General features: G+C 41.8%; 1 long non-coding RNA gene across 1 annotated transcript in view; it reads right to left on the bottom strand.

Annotated features, from left to right (window-relative positions):
* The window catches only part of LOC128108971 (uncharacterized), a 45,943-nt gene extending 32,104 nt beyond the window's left edge, over positions 1-13,839 (bottom strand). Inside the window, exons 1-2 of the long non-coding RNA XR_008217623.1 lie at positions 13,680-13,839; positions 9,430-9,483 (exon numbers count right to left, since the gene is read on the bottom strand). This is a non-coding gene — a long non-coding RNA (uncharacterized LOC128108971). The remainder of the gene's footprint in view (positions 1-9,429; positions 9,484-13,679) is intronic.
* Positions 13,840-14,242: the final 403 nt, after the last annotated feature.

Raw genomic sequence — 14,242 nt, 5'->3', positions numbered from 1 at the left:
TGGGATATTAGTCATAACATCTAATGATGTGGAGATTGCCGCCTTGTAAAGCTCACAGCTGGGTAGCTACATGGCTCAAGGCAAAAGCTTATTTGAAAATCCATTGCATTAGGAGGCAAATGTTTATTAAAACATATATCTATTAAAAATATATGATGCATCGTTGGGCATTCTCTGTGTTGCCGTGCCAAGCGATCTTTCCAGTGAGGCTTATTGAGCTGATACCTGAAAACCTGGCAAGGTCCACAGGTTTGCAATATACCAGTCCATCAAAAAATAAATAAACCCCAATAACCAGAAAGTAAGTCACAAAAGGTGCCCACACAGCAGCACATAAACTTGTGTTTACAAAGGCTGGGGTCGGGGGATGGCTGCTGCTGTCAAACAATTCCAGCCTTGCAGGGAAGTGACTGTTCAAAAGGAATAACCGCCTGATCCCCTTGTAACAGAAGCTGGATGAATTAATAATAAAGATACAGTAGGTGTGGCTGATAGTTGTAAAATATGGCCATGAAGACAGGAGAAAAAGAAAGACTAGCAACTGGAATCATGAGGACTTGAATAAGCATGTAGAAAGACTGTGACCCTCATGTAAGTAAGCTGAAATTCACCTTTAGAGGGACTCATGGTATTGCTTACTGTACAGGTGAAAATAGGCTTTTCACCAACTTAAAATCAAGTGAAGAATAACTCGTGGTGGGGTATTTTGATCCCACTCTGACACTCCCCAGACCGCCCAATAAAGTTTTACCTTGAATCAGAGGGCCAGAGCCAGTGGCTGGCTGACCAAAATTGGCCATAGAGAAGCCAGCAATTTGGATAGAGAAGATACACAGGAAGGAAAGGGCAGGACCAGAGCTTGAGCTTCCTGTCAGTTCTGGGATGAGGGAAGGGACATGTCTCTTGCCTTGTCTCGGGCCAAAAAGCGAGGTTAACTAGTTGCTACTCAGTCTCTCTGAGCTAGCAGGTTTTCACCCCAGAATTCAACTTCTTAGTCTTATTGTTAAATAGAATGATAGAGACTTAATTTAAACCTACATATTGTGGCCATGGCAAAGTCAGGGTTGAAGGACTATAAGCCCCGCCAGATCACCACCTGAGTGGCCAGTGCTGACTGAGGGGCTGTGGGGTGACAGACAATAATTACAATATCAATAGATTCATATATATCCACTAAGCCAACAGAAAAACATCAATAACTTGTGGGGATAAATGAATTATAAAGAAAGACTCTCCTACTAACCTTTTAAAAGTTTTTCATTTAGTCCTACCATAATTCTACCCTTGTTTAAGAATTGATTAATGTACCCAGGTTTGGCAGTACACATCTGTAATCCCAGCATTCAGCTCCTGCATTCTAACTCAGCCTGACAGACAGACAGACAGACAGACAAAAAAAATAGACTACTTAGCTTGGCATGTTAGTGTCCACTATGTCCACTTGTAATCCTAGCTACTAACCTGAGGCAGGAGGATTGAGGGTTTGAAGCTATCCTGGGTGTGATGGTTTGGGGAATGTTTCCCATAGGCTCATATATTTGAATACTTGGTCGCCAGTTGGTGGAATTGTTTGGGAAGAGCTAGGAGGACCTAATTAGAGGTGTGTCACTGGTAGGCATTGAAGTTTCAAGAGCCCATGCCCTTCACAATGAGCCCTCTCTGCCACATGCTTATGGATCAGGATACAAGCTCTCAACTACTCCTCCAGCGCCATGCCTGCCTCACTGCTGCCATGCTCCCTGCCATGACGGTCATGGACTTGCCCTCTGAAACTGTAAATCCCAATACAAATAAATTGCCTTGGTCATGGTGTCTTTCACAGCAACAGAAAATAACTAAGACACTGGGAAACACAGTAAGACCTAGTCTCAACAAAAACAAATGATTTTTTATTTTTTATTTTTGGTTGTTCTAGACAGGGTTTCTCTGTGTAGTTCTGACTGTTCCAGAACTCACTTTGTAGACCAGGCTGGCCTTGAACTCACAGAGATCCTCCTGCCTTTGCCTCTCAAGTTCTGAGATTAAAGGTGTGTGCCACCACACCTGGAAAAAACATGATTTTTTTTAAAATTGCTTAACCTATAGATTTTCAATAAGCTAAAAATAAACTGTTGACAAAGATATATATTTGGTCTGGACCCAGAAGTTTCATAAACATATGTCATACTGAATCAAAATCTTTTAATTGTGTTTATTTTTCCTTCTGCCATCCAACTTCTTCACACAGTTATTTTAATGCTCTTTTAATCGGGCTAGGCAAAGAAAGGCAGGGATGCAAATGTTCAAAGAAAGTGGATGCCACCAGGCACGTGGAAAAGTTTTTTCAGCATGGTTAAAACTCGAGGTATAAAACAAGGCTTATCTATAACTTCTAATTATTTGTTCTCTGCTAAGATATAGAAGCAATAAAAGGTCCATGCTGGAGAGTGCTGCTGAGCAGCTAAACAAACAACTTTCTCTAGATGAATGACTTGAGTCTCTCTTCTTTTAAATGATTTCTTCATTTACTTTGTATGTGTGCATATGTATGTGTGCATGCTTGAGTGCTGTGGGTGTATGTGCATGTGTGTGATGTATGTATGTGGGATGTGTACATTTACAGGTACAATAGAGAGGCCATAGAAGGATGTCAGTTTTCTTACTTTATCATCATTTCTACCTTATTCCCTTGAGACAAGGGTTTCTCACTGAACCTGGAACTGGGCTGGTGGCCAGCAATCCTCAGTGTCCCCACCCCTCAGTGCTGAGATTACAGGGATAGCTTTGTTTCTAAGGGTGCTAGGACTGGAACTCAAGACCCCATGCTTGTTTAGCAAGCACTTTCTTTTTAAATTTATTAATTTGTGTGAATCAGTGTTTTCCTGCACGTATTATGTGTACTGTGTGTGTGCATGTGTGTGCGCCCATGTATAGTGCATAATTTGGGAAATATAAAATGGTATGTTTCTTTGGAGCTTTATCAAACAGCCTTGATGTTATTTGTCTTTCCTTCCCCCTCTGTATTGACCTCCCTCCCTGCTCCCGACTGGAGCCTCCTCCGCTTTGTTCTGGCTCCCATTTCTTATCACCTATATCCTACACTACTAAGTGCTTATAGAGGCTTTAGAAGGAAATTCCATTTCCTTACTTTTTCTAGGTTCTTGAGGCTTCCCACTTCCCTAGCTCATGACTCCATCCTCCCTCTTCAAAGTCATCAGCATGGCATCTTCAACTGTTTCTCTGTTTCGGTCATTTCCTTACTCAAAATCTCCAGCCTTCCTTGAACAAGAGCCCCTGTGAGTATACTCTCCACTGGCAAACTCAGGGTGACTCCCATCTCAGCTCCCCTGATGCTACCATTCTCTGCCAAGTTTCTCTTGTCTTACACTGAACTGTTTTCAAGCATTAAACATGGGTGTCATGAGCAGGTTCATTTTTCAACCTGCTTTTCAAAGGTATTCATTTTCCCAAGGAAATGGGACATAATTATCTAAATTCTTCAGGAGAACTAAATCGGAAGTTCTGGTTACAACCCACCTTATCAATGCTGATCCAAGATCTCTCCATGGAGTTGCAACTGAGTAACCAAACACTCTGGAAGCTAACCCAGATGACTGCCTGGGTTCTCTAACTCAGCTGAGTACCCTATACGTTCCGTGAATCTGTATTTAAGGGAATCCTCTCCTAGGTTCCAGTGGCAAAGAGCTCAGATCACAGCCTGCTTTTGAGAAGGACAAAAACCAAAACGCCCTTGTGAGTGTAAGTACAGTACATTTTAGTGCATAGCTCAAGAGTCAAAGCTCTTGAACTCGTAGGGTGTTATCACTCGCAGAGGTCTCCAGGGATCTGTCTGATCACTGCTTTCTCAACGAGAAGCCTGAGCAGGAGGATTGAATCCAGTGCACTAGCCTCTCAGCCACAGGTGTGTTACTTCATCTCCTAACCTGCTATTGACCCTGGAAGAAAGGACAGCTCTGAAAGGGAGGGAATCAGAAAACAGTGAGGGAGGAAACAAGGAAAAGACTAAGATGGTTTGGCATCTAGTGAATGCTGCATTTACATAAGATGCTCTCTGGCTAGTGCATTGCACCATTCTTAAAAATACCAGGCCCTAACTGGTGTAGGGATAGTGACAAAATCTGAGCAAAAGTTAAAAAAACAAAACAAAACTGATAAATCCTCCTAGGTTTAGACAATGGATATGGTCATCTCTTTGTTTAGGGATAAAGGTGAAGAGGAATAGAAACTATGTATAATTGAATCATCGATTAATAATATTAGTCCAAAACCTGGTACCAAATGCAAACACATTTTCTTATAATTATAACTAATATTTAGGAACACACTTACCACTCCACAGATGTCCCCCAATATAAAAATAACCCTAGTGAAACTCATTAGGAACACTAAACACCACATGTGTGGTTGATGAGAAACTGCTAAGGCTGCTAATAAAGAGCCTCACTTCTGCTTCTTCTCCCATCTCTCCCTCACTTTTAAAGGTTACCCGGAGCTGAGTCAGGAGGCCTCGCCTTCCTGCAGTCTCTCTGCCTTTCCCTTGCTACTGACGGTACCAACCTCCTGGTCCCTGCACCTGCAGCTCTCCTCGTCCACAGCCCTTGTTTACAGTGAATTACACTTTCTGCTCAGGTGTCCAACGGGACAAGGATGCTCCAGAACTGACTTGAGTGTTAAGTGAGAAGAAGGTCTGTATTTCAGCACAAATAAAATATCACCACAAAAGTCTGTTAGCTATCAGGCACCTTTAAGCTTGATAACTAACCTTTAAGCAATGGAAGCCATTAGATATATGGACATTTGCACTGATTTAGGACAATTTTCGTGTTGTGAATTTAATGCTTTTTAGAATGTAATGCTTTTTAGAATGATAAAAAAAAGAGGAAATAGAAGCCCAATTGAGCAATGTCTGTAGTTAAAAAAACAATGGGATGTTATAGTCAGACTTTCTTTGAACTGCTCGTTCCCAAATAAAGATATGGAGACTTTTTACTAATTATGAAAGCTTGGCCTTAGCTTAGGCTTGTTCCCAACTAGCTCTTAAAACTTAAATTAACCCATTTATATTAATCTATGTTCTGCTATGTGGCTCGTTACCTCACCAGTATGTGCATACCATTTCTTCCATGTCTAGCTGGCAAATCCCCTGCCTCAGATTCTTCACCATAGTTTTTATCTCTGCGTGGAAGACCTCTCTAACCTCTCCTGCCTAGCTATTGCATTCAGCTCTTTATTAAAACAATCAGAAGGTGCCTTAGGCAGGTGAGGTAAGATAGAGACACATCTTCATACAGTGTACAAAATGATTATCAACAGGATGTAAGTGTAGATTTCCCACAATTCCCCAGCCTCTTTTGTTTACTCTCCACAGCCTTTAAAGCAGGACACCCCAGCCACGTGTGCTTGGAAGATGGATTAAAAAGCATATACAAACCCAGCAGCGCTTTCCCTTACATTACAAAACAGAATTAAAGGCTGCACAAAAGAGCTTTACCCCTTCCACAATAACTGGAAAAAAAAAATGAAGTCGCAAATTTGAGTGAGAACAAGGAAGGTACATGGGAGGACTTGAAGGGAAGAAAGGGAAGAGGGAAATGATGTAATTATAATCTCAAAAATTTACAAAATAATTTAAAAACTGAACCCCCCCCCCCCGAGAAGAATCACAAATTTTGATACTTGAAGGCATTTAGAGATGTGTTTCACAAATTCCCAAAATAAGCTTCTCTTCATCCTACCAACATGCATGCTGTGAATTCACACACCCACACATGGATGCACACGCGCATACACACACACACACACACACACACACACACACACACACACACACACACGGAGGCACACGCGCGCACACACACACACACATACACATACACAGCTTCTTCCATGACTTCGTGATCCCAGCTGTTCTCATTTCCCTTGTGTGCCCGGCCGCCTGTCAACTGACTCGGCACTTATTAACAGAACAGAATAATGCTCAGGCTTCAGATTCTGAAACCGGTCCTCCTCACGTCAAATTCCAGCTCCTCCACTTACTGTCTCGGCGTTTCTGAGCGCTCTTTTAGACCTTTCTTTTTCCGTTTCCTCACTTGAAAACACAAGTTCAGGGGCTGAAGAGATGGCTCAGCGGTTATGAGTACTTATCTGTCTTGCAGAGGATCTGGATTCAGTTCCCAGCACCCATACGGCAGCCTCCAAGCGCACGTCACTCCATTTCCGGGGGATCCAATACCCTATTCTGACCTCTGCAAGCTCTTGCGTGCACACAGCACACACACATAAAATATTAAATAAGCAAATATTTTGAAAAGAAAGCAAAAGAGAAGAGTGCCCTTCTAGGACTATTAAATTGAACAAATACGATAATATATGTAAAGCATCAGGGAAGCATCAGTATGTAATGGGTTCTGTATAAGTGTGTGTTAACGTGTAGTCTTCTCTTATCTGTTATCCAATTTTAATTACTTATGACCAACTATAGTATGCAAAGATTAAATAGAAAATTCCATAAATACACAGTTCCTAAAACTTTGGACATTATACCATTCTAAGTGGAGTGATGAAATCTAATGTCACTTGCCTGAAACACAAATTATTTCTTTGTCTAGCATAGCCACGCTGCATATGCTACTGATTAGGCATAAAATAGCACTCTTGGTTATCAGATAGATCACTGAGGTATCATAGTGCCTGTATTCAAATAATTCTTAATTACATAAGGACCCCACAGCACAAGAGTTGTGATGCTGAGGAGGCATGAGGACATAAAATACATACATACACTGTGTGATGGTGCCAGGGGACAAGAGGAAGAAGGCCCAGCAGTGTGAACACCAGGGCTCTCAGAGATGGGGAGAGATACCGTAATCCCTCAGAGTGGACTGTGCTGAGATTGTACAGTGAGAGGGCAGAGGCTAGCAAATCCTGATGAACCATGGAGAGAGGTGTAGATCCCATGTATCAAGGCAGCAAAAGCTTGCTACAGAATACTAATGAGCAAAGAATTTCACAGAAAAAGAAAATCCAGGGGATCCATAATACATCCTTCCTATGTGTTTAAAGAAGTACTGGTAAGCAGGTGGGATGTAACTACCTAAAGATGGGAAATGTTACTCTGTGGTAACAATGTTCGGTGCTCACAACTGATACAGTAATACATGTTCCCCCAAGATTAGGGAACTTTAAGTTAAAAAAAAAAAAAAAAAAAAAAAGCACATGAAGGGCCTGTGTGGAAAACAACCCTACAATGAGCACTGTGTACACCCGGCTAGCATCTCCTAATATAGTTCCAAAAGACCAGTGTGTCCATGCAACTTAACCCTAGAGTAACTGTCAAGAGCACTTTCAGGAATGAATGTGAGTTGCCGGGTGCAACAACTCAAACACACACCAAGTTTCTCAAGCATAGAAGGTAGTAGCAAAATGTAACTTACAATGAGAAAATAGAGCCTTAATCTTTAAAAAAAAAAATGACACAGATTATGGGTATAATTATTAGATATGGACATTGTAAGAGTTAATGTAAGCATGCTCCATATGTTTAAAACGTTAAGTAGAGACACAATGAATATTAAAATGTGGTGGTAATGTGTTCCCCAAAATATTGTGCACCCTAATAAACTTATCTGGGGTCAGAGACAGAACAGCCACAATATTAAACATAGAGGATAGGCAGTGGCAGCACACGCCTTTAATCCTAGCATTCCAGAGGCAGAAATCCATGTGTTCAAGGATCAGCCAAGCATGGTGACTCACGCCTTTAATCCCAGAAAGCGAGCCTTTAATCCCAGGGAGTGAGGCAGAAAGCAGAAAGATATATAAGGCGTGAGGATCAGAAACTAGAAGCATTTGGCCTAGTTAAGCATTTGGCCTGGTTAAGCATTCAGGCTCTTGAGTAGCAGTTCAGCTGAGACCCATTCTGGATGAGCACTCAGAGGCTTCCAGTCTGTGGAAACAAGACCAGCTGAGGATCCGGCAAGGTGAGGTGGCTGTGGCTTGTTCTGGTTCTCTGATCTTCCAGTTCACCCCAATACCTGGCTCAGGTTTGTTTAATTAATAAAGACTCTTTAAGATTCATGCTACATTAAAAGATACAAACAAAACATGTGGAGATAAAGCATAATGTGTGAAATGAAAAGCAATCCAGAGAGGACCGACAGCAAATCACACACAGCAGGAAACATACACTGGTGAGCTGGAAGTTACAGAAATTATTTTAAAAGGAAATTTGGAGATTTCTTTAAAATACAAATGAAACACCAATGAGCTATGCCGCAGCTAGAAAGTGTCTAGTATATGTGACGCGGAATTCACAAATGAGAAGAGGCAAGAGACAGAGGGAAAGTTTGAAGACCTCATGGCAAAAATCTAAGTTTAGTAAAAGCTGAAATTCTATAGATCCAAGAAGAAAACAGATACCACAAAGAGCCCTATATGTACTTAAGAAATTGAATTGTAATCACCTCGGGCCCAGGTGATTTGATTGGAGAATTCAACCAAGCAATTAAAGAAATGTTACTACCTCATGCCAGGCAAGATTGCCGTTGGTACAATAGTCTCAAGACCTATGAAGGTAATCAACTGCTTTCTCACTGGACCTGAGGCCCACTTCACAGGTGAGAATCCAGGCCTGGCACTGTAAACTGATCAAAAGACCAAGGATAATGTGGACTTGGTAAGATTTCAAAAGAATTTTCTCAACCTGAAAAAGGTCAGTTAATGTACAGGCAAAAGGCATCTAGGATCTGTAGATAAATCAGAATGCAATGTTAATAGGCTAAATTGTGTCTTCCACTCCCCAAATCCTGCATTTGGAGTTCAAGCCCCAGTGTCTCAGAATGCAACTCTATTTGGAGCTAAAACCCTTTAGAGGGAACTAGGGTAAAGAAAGGTCAGCTTGCTGGGGCCTGATCTAATGTAACTGATGTTCTTGTAAAGAGAGAGCATGAAAACACAGATTTTGGGGCAACCATGAGAGGACGTGGTGACAAGGTGGCCATCTGCACAACCAGGAGGAAAGCCTCATGAGGAAACAACACAGACGATGCCTTGACTTGAGCTCCTGCCTCCAAGTGTGCGAGAAAATGGATTTCTTTTGATTAGTCTCCTCAGCCCGGGATATTTTGTTATAGTAGTCCTGGCAAACTAATACAGCCAGCTGTATTTCAGGGGTGCCACTTAAAGTTAAAATAAATGTGTCTTACTCTATGGATGTACACAGTATATTAGATATATTAGCTGAATAGAAATGAAAATACATGATTCACCTGAAAAGGAACAGAGAAAGCATTTGACAAAACCCAACGCCTATTCATAAGTACAAATTCTTAAACAAGGCAGAAAAAAAAAAGGAGTCTCTCAATCTGAAAGACAATCTATGACAATTGATAATTAACATCATCATTAATGAGAAAATAATAAATGCCTTACCTGAAACAGTGTCTGTGGACACAGAGGAGGATGCCTTCATGTTCTCTATTTCACCTGTGTTTAAAAAAAAAAAAAGAAAAAGAAAAAGAAAAACAGCTGAAGGACATCAACAGGAGCTAGAGAGTGAGCTCAGTGGTTCAGACCACAGTCTGCTTTTGCAGAGAACCTGGGTCAGTTCCCAGCACCCACGCTGTGCCTCCCAACTGCCTATAACTCCTGCTCCATGGGATCCGATGCCCTCTTCCATCCTCCACATGCACTCACGCATGTGATGCCCAGATCCGCATGCAGACACAGCACCCATACATAGTAAATGAAACACAAGATTAAAACAGACATCAGTAGAGAGACGTGAAACTGTCTTCTCCACAAACAGCCTGATTATCCACACATTCTAATACAGGGCTTTGCGGACTGTCCTACATGTAAAAACAAACACAACTGAAAAAATAGTAGGCTATGGAGTGCAGGATAGAAACTCGGTATACAAAACTCAGCTATAGTTCTATACAGCATACAGAAACCAGGAGTTAAAATCAGTATCGTGAATAATAGCACAAAACCCACAGACACCTGGGCAAAGTGCACTGCAAGCTATGTGAGCCCTCTGCAGTGAAAAGCACCAGACACTTGGGATACAATTACAGCTCTGATTGCGTGGAGAGCAGGAACAGATAAATTCCCAACAGATGTCAACCATTCTCACCAAGTCTCTCTATGCACCCAGGACAAACCTCATCAAAACCCCAGTGCCTTGTCAGGGAGAAACTGACAAACAGGTTCTAAAATGCACGTGAAAATACAAAGGATCAAATCTGGGTATGAATACTCCACTATTCTTCTACTGAGAGCTGCCTCTATGAAACAGTGAGGACCAAAAGAAATTGTTCCTATTGTGATAAATAGTCTTTTATTCAAATTTTTTAAATTTAACATCCATGAGTGCTACATAGAATTATTCTATATTTATCACAATGCTAACAATAATGGAATATTAATAAGCTATTTATTAAACAAAGTACATACTAACTAATATAGTGTCCTGAATATTCACTATATGCAATATATGATATGAGGCAATCTGGGCACAATAGAGTACGCAGACCCCGTGATCCATTCTGCAGTTTGTGTTAGTAATGTGACATATGATTGGACTGGGAGGACAGCTCAGCATGAGAAATGTTTGCTCCACAAGCATGAAGACCTGAGGTTGATCCACAGAACATGAGTAAAGAATCTGGGTGGATGGTACACACTTGTAACCCTAGTGCTGGAAGACAGAGCTGGGGAGTCCTCAGGGCTCTCTGGCCTGTCAACCTAGTCTCATTGTCAAGTTCCAGGATGAATGAGAGACCTTGCCTCAAAAACCAAAGTGTGTGGCTACAGAAGAATTATACTCAATGTTGTTCTCTGGCCTCCACAGGTACACATACACTGATATATAGCCCATCTCCACAGAGACACACTTCCTCCAACAAAGTCAAACTTCCTAATAATACATTTACCCATGAGCTTATGGGGATCAGTTATATTCAAAGTATCACATTTCACTCCCTGGCCTCCATAAGTTTGTAACAGTCTCATAACGCAAAATAAATTTGTCCAACTTCAAAAGTCCCCATAGTCTATCACAGTCTCAACAACATTTTAAAGTCCAAAGTTCAAAGTCTCTTCTGAGATTCATGCAGTCTTTTAATTGTAACACCCTATAAAATCAAAATCAAAAAACAGATCACATACTTCCAACATACAATGGCACAGGATATACATTACCATTCTAAAACATACGAAGGGAGCATATTGAGGAAACACTGGACCAAAGCAAGACCAAAAACAAGCCAAGGAGACTCTGCATCTCCAGGTCTGATGTTAAAATGCTCTTTAGATTGCCAATTCTTTTCAGCTTTGTTGTCTACAACACACTTCTTTCTCTTGAGCAGATTCCACTCCCTATTAGCAGCTCTCCTTGGCAGGTAGCCCACAACTGTAGCATCTCCAACATGTTGGAGTCTCCAAGGCAGTCCAGGCTTCACCTTCACAGCTTCACACAATGGCCTCTCTAGCCCTCCATTCGGACACACCTGACACATGCCTGGCCTCAGTGGCCTTCCCTAGTTGCAGAGGGAGATTCCATAATGCCTATCTTCTATCCTTGACTCTGAAGCCAAAGATGCCAAGTTCTGCTGCTTGCTGGGGCTGGAACATGGCCCCCTCATTCAATTACATCTTCACCAGCTTTCTGTTTTCAATGGTTTCCTTCACTGCCTGAGCTTGGCTGTTCTGGATCTTTCTCTGTTAACCAGACTGGCCTCAAACTTAGAGATCCACCAGCCTCTGCCTTCTGAGTGCTTGGATTAAAGGCCTGCACCACCACACATGGCTCTAAGCTTTTCTTTAATTCCTTTTCACAAATTAGAAACTTAGCTGGGTGGGATCTTGCCCTGAGGTCACCACTTTCTTTATTCCATTTCTTAATCTGTTTATCTCCTTGAATGCCTCATTCCACTTCCTGGTGCTCCTTTTCTCCTCAAATTGTACATTTTGTAATTTACCCTGCTCAGCTTGTTCCTTATCATTACAAATCTTCATTAGAGTTAAGCACTAATAACCACATGATAGAGTCTATACTAGGCTGTTTTGAGATTTCCACTGCCAATGGAATTAATCCAAAACTCTTCACTTTAGCTTCAGGCAGACTCTTCAGACAAGAGCAAAAGGCAACCATTTTCTTCACCAAAATAACACGAGAACAATCTCTAGGCCACATATTAATATTCTTCTCCTCTGAAACCTCTTGTTGGTTTCAGTTCAAATCACTCCTAGCACCACTGTCTTCCATGCTCCTACTAGAATGGCCCCTTAAGCAGTGCTTAAAGCATCCCACTGCTTTTCTAGCCCAAACTCCCAAAGTCCATATTACTCCAAACAAAAACATGATCCAGCCTATCATAGCAATACCCTAGTCCCTGGTACCAACTTCTATCTTAATTAGAATTTCAATTGCTGTGAAGAAACACCATGACCATGGAAACTCTTAAAAAGGAAAACATTTATTTTGCTAGCTTACAGTTCAGAGGTTCAGTCCATTATTATCATAATGGGACATGATAATATGTAGGCAGACATGGTGCTGGAGAAGGAGCTGAGAATTGTGCATATTTGATCCACAGGCAACAGGAAGTGGCCTGAGACACTGGGCATGACTTGAGCATATATGAGACCTCAAAGCCCACCTCCACACACTTCCTCCAACAAGTCCATACCTACACCAACAAATCCACACCTCCTAATAATGCCACTCTCTATGAGCTTATGGGGGCCAAATTACATTCAAACTACCACAAGCATCAAAGGAAGTTGGGCAAGAACTCAAAGCAAGAACCTGGATACAGAAACTGAAGCAGAAGCCACCCACCCACCTTCAGTTTCCTATGATCAGAGAATATTCCAGGAGAATGCCACACACTTCTGAGTTGAGTCACGAGCTCAGTGGTAGTGATTTAAGACACTAAGTACAGCACACAGCTCTGTGGGCTTCATATGAAATGAAAAAGCTATGAGAAGTATCATAAACTCTGTTGGTATAGTTGACTGGGTGCCATTGTGAGCCACAATGACAGCTTGGGCTGAGGAACCAACAGGCTGAGGGGAAGCTGAGGCAGGTCCTCAGATCTGCCTCACATGCTAACAACTTCTATAAAAGAGACATTCAGTAAAAGTGTTTTCACCGAGCTTTGTTCCAATAGTTCTACATAGCAAACAATTGCTAAATCTCAGTGGTTCAAAACAAAGAAAAACGCCCATCAAGTTCTCCCTCACCTGTTGGCAGGCCAGCAGTAAGTTAGCAGAGTTCAATTAGTCCCAGACGGGCACAGAGTCAAGCTGGTTTCTTGTATCTCCGATTCTGAAACTCAAGTAAAAAGAGCTGTGGCTAACTCTGGCGGCGTGCTATAGTCATGGCAGATGGCAGGAATATAAGAGAGGCCAATGAAAACCGCCATGCCTGCCTCTTAAAGCCATAGTTCAGAGCTGGCACATTATCCTATAGATATATTTTTTTAAAAAGCAGCAACTCAGAACTGTCATTTATTTGCTCTGAAAAGCTTCTGGTCCGCTAGGATAACGTACTGTTCATTTCTTCTGGACAATCCTTACTTACGAGCATCGAGCATAGCAGGTCTCTTTAGCGATTACTTTGCTATTTGTAGCGTCATTCTGAATCCTTTGAGGCGGCCATTCTTCAGCCTTACCTTCCTTGTGCTGAAACTTGATGATGGAGCGCTTGAATCTTGCTTCATTAGTGGCACCATTTGTTCCATTAACACTTGCAGAGACCGGGGACGTCTAGAGAATCCAAGTACTGTTCATTCACGAACTGGAAGTGAAAGTTCCTATGCTCTGGATACCGAGAATAGCCTGCTTGTTCCTAAGCCTTCCTCTAAGCTCCATGTGTTTGCTTAGTTAACACCCTCAACTTTTTCCTCTTTTTCCCCTTCTCTCTCTCTCTCTCTTTTAACTACTGCCAGCATTTCAAAGTCAAAATAGCTGTGGAGGGACAAGCTGTTCTGCCTCATGTCTCCTCAACATTCCTTGTTCAGTGTATCAAAACACAGGGAGCACACAGAATCAATGCAACAACTCCTCAAAATGTCCCCTGTTGGGAATTCTCTTCCTAGGAAAGCATCAAAAGAAAGATGGGGATCCTGCTCATACACAAAGTCACAGCTGGAAAAGTACTGATTTAAACTTTCACTCATTCCTTGAAAAGACCCTCTGCAGGGGAACACACTGAAGCCGAGATTAAAACTTGCAA

This window comes from Peromyscus californicus, unplaced genomic scaffold (assembly GCF_007827085.1).
Source record: "Peromyscus californicus insignis strain IS unplaced genomic scaffold, ASM782708v3 Scaffold_13__1_contigs__length_99412109, whole genome shotgun sequence".
Classification (NCBI taxonomy): domain Eukaryota; kingdom Metazoa; phylum Chordata; class Mammalia; order Rodentia; family Cricetidae; genus Peromyscus; species Peromyscus californicus.
Note: the sequence above shows the minus strand (reverse complement) of the source record. Positions and strands in the feature narration are given on the sequence as shown.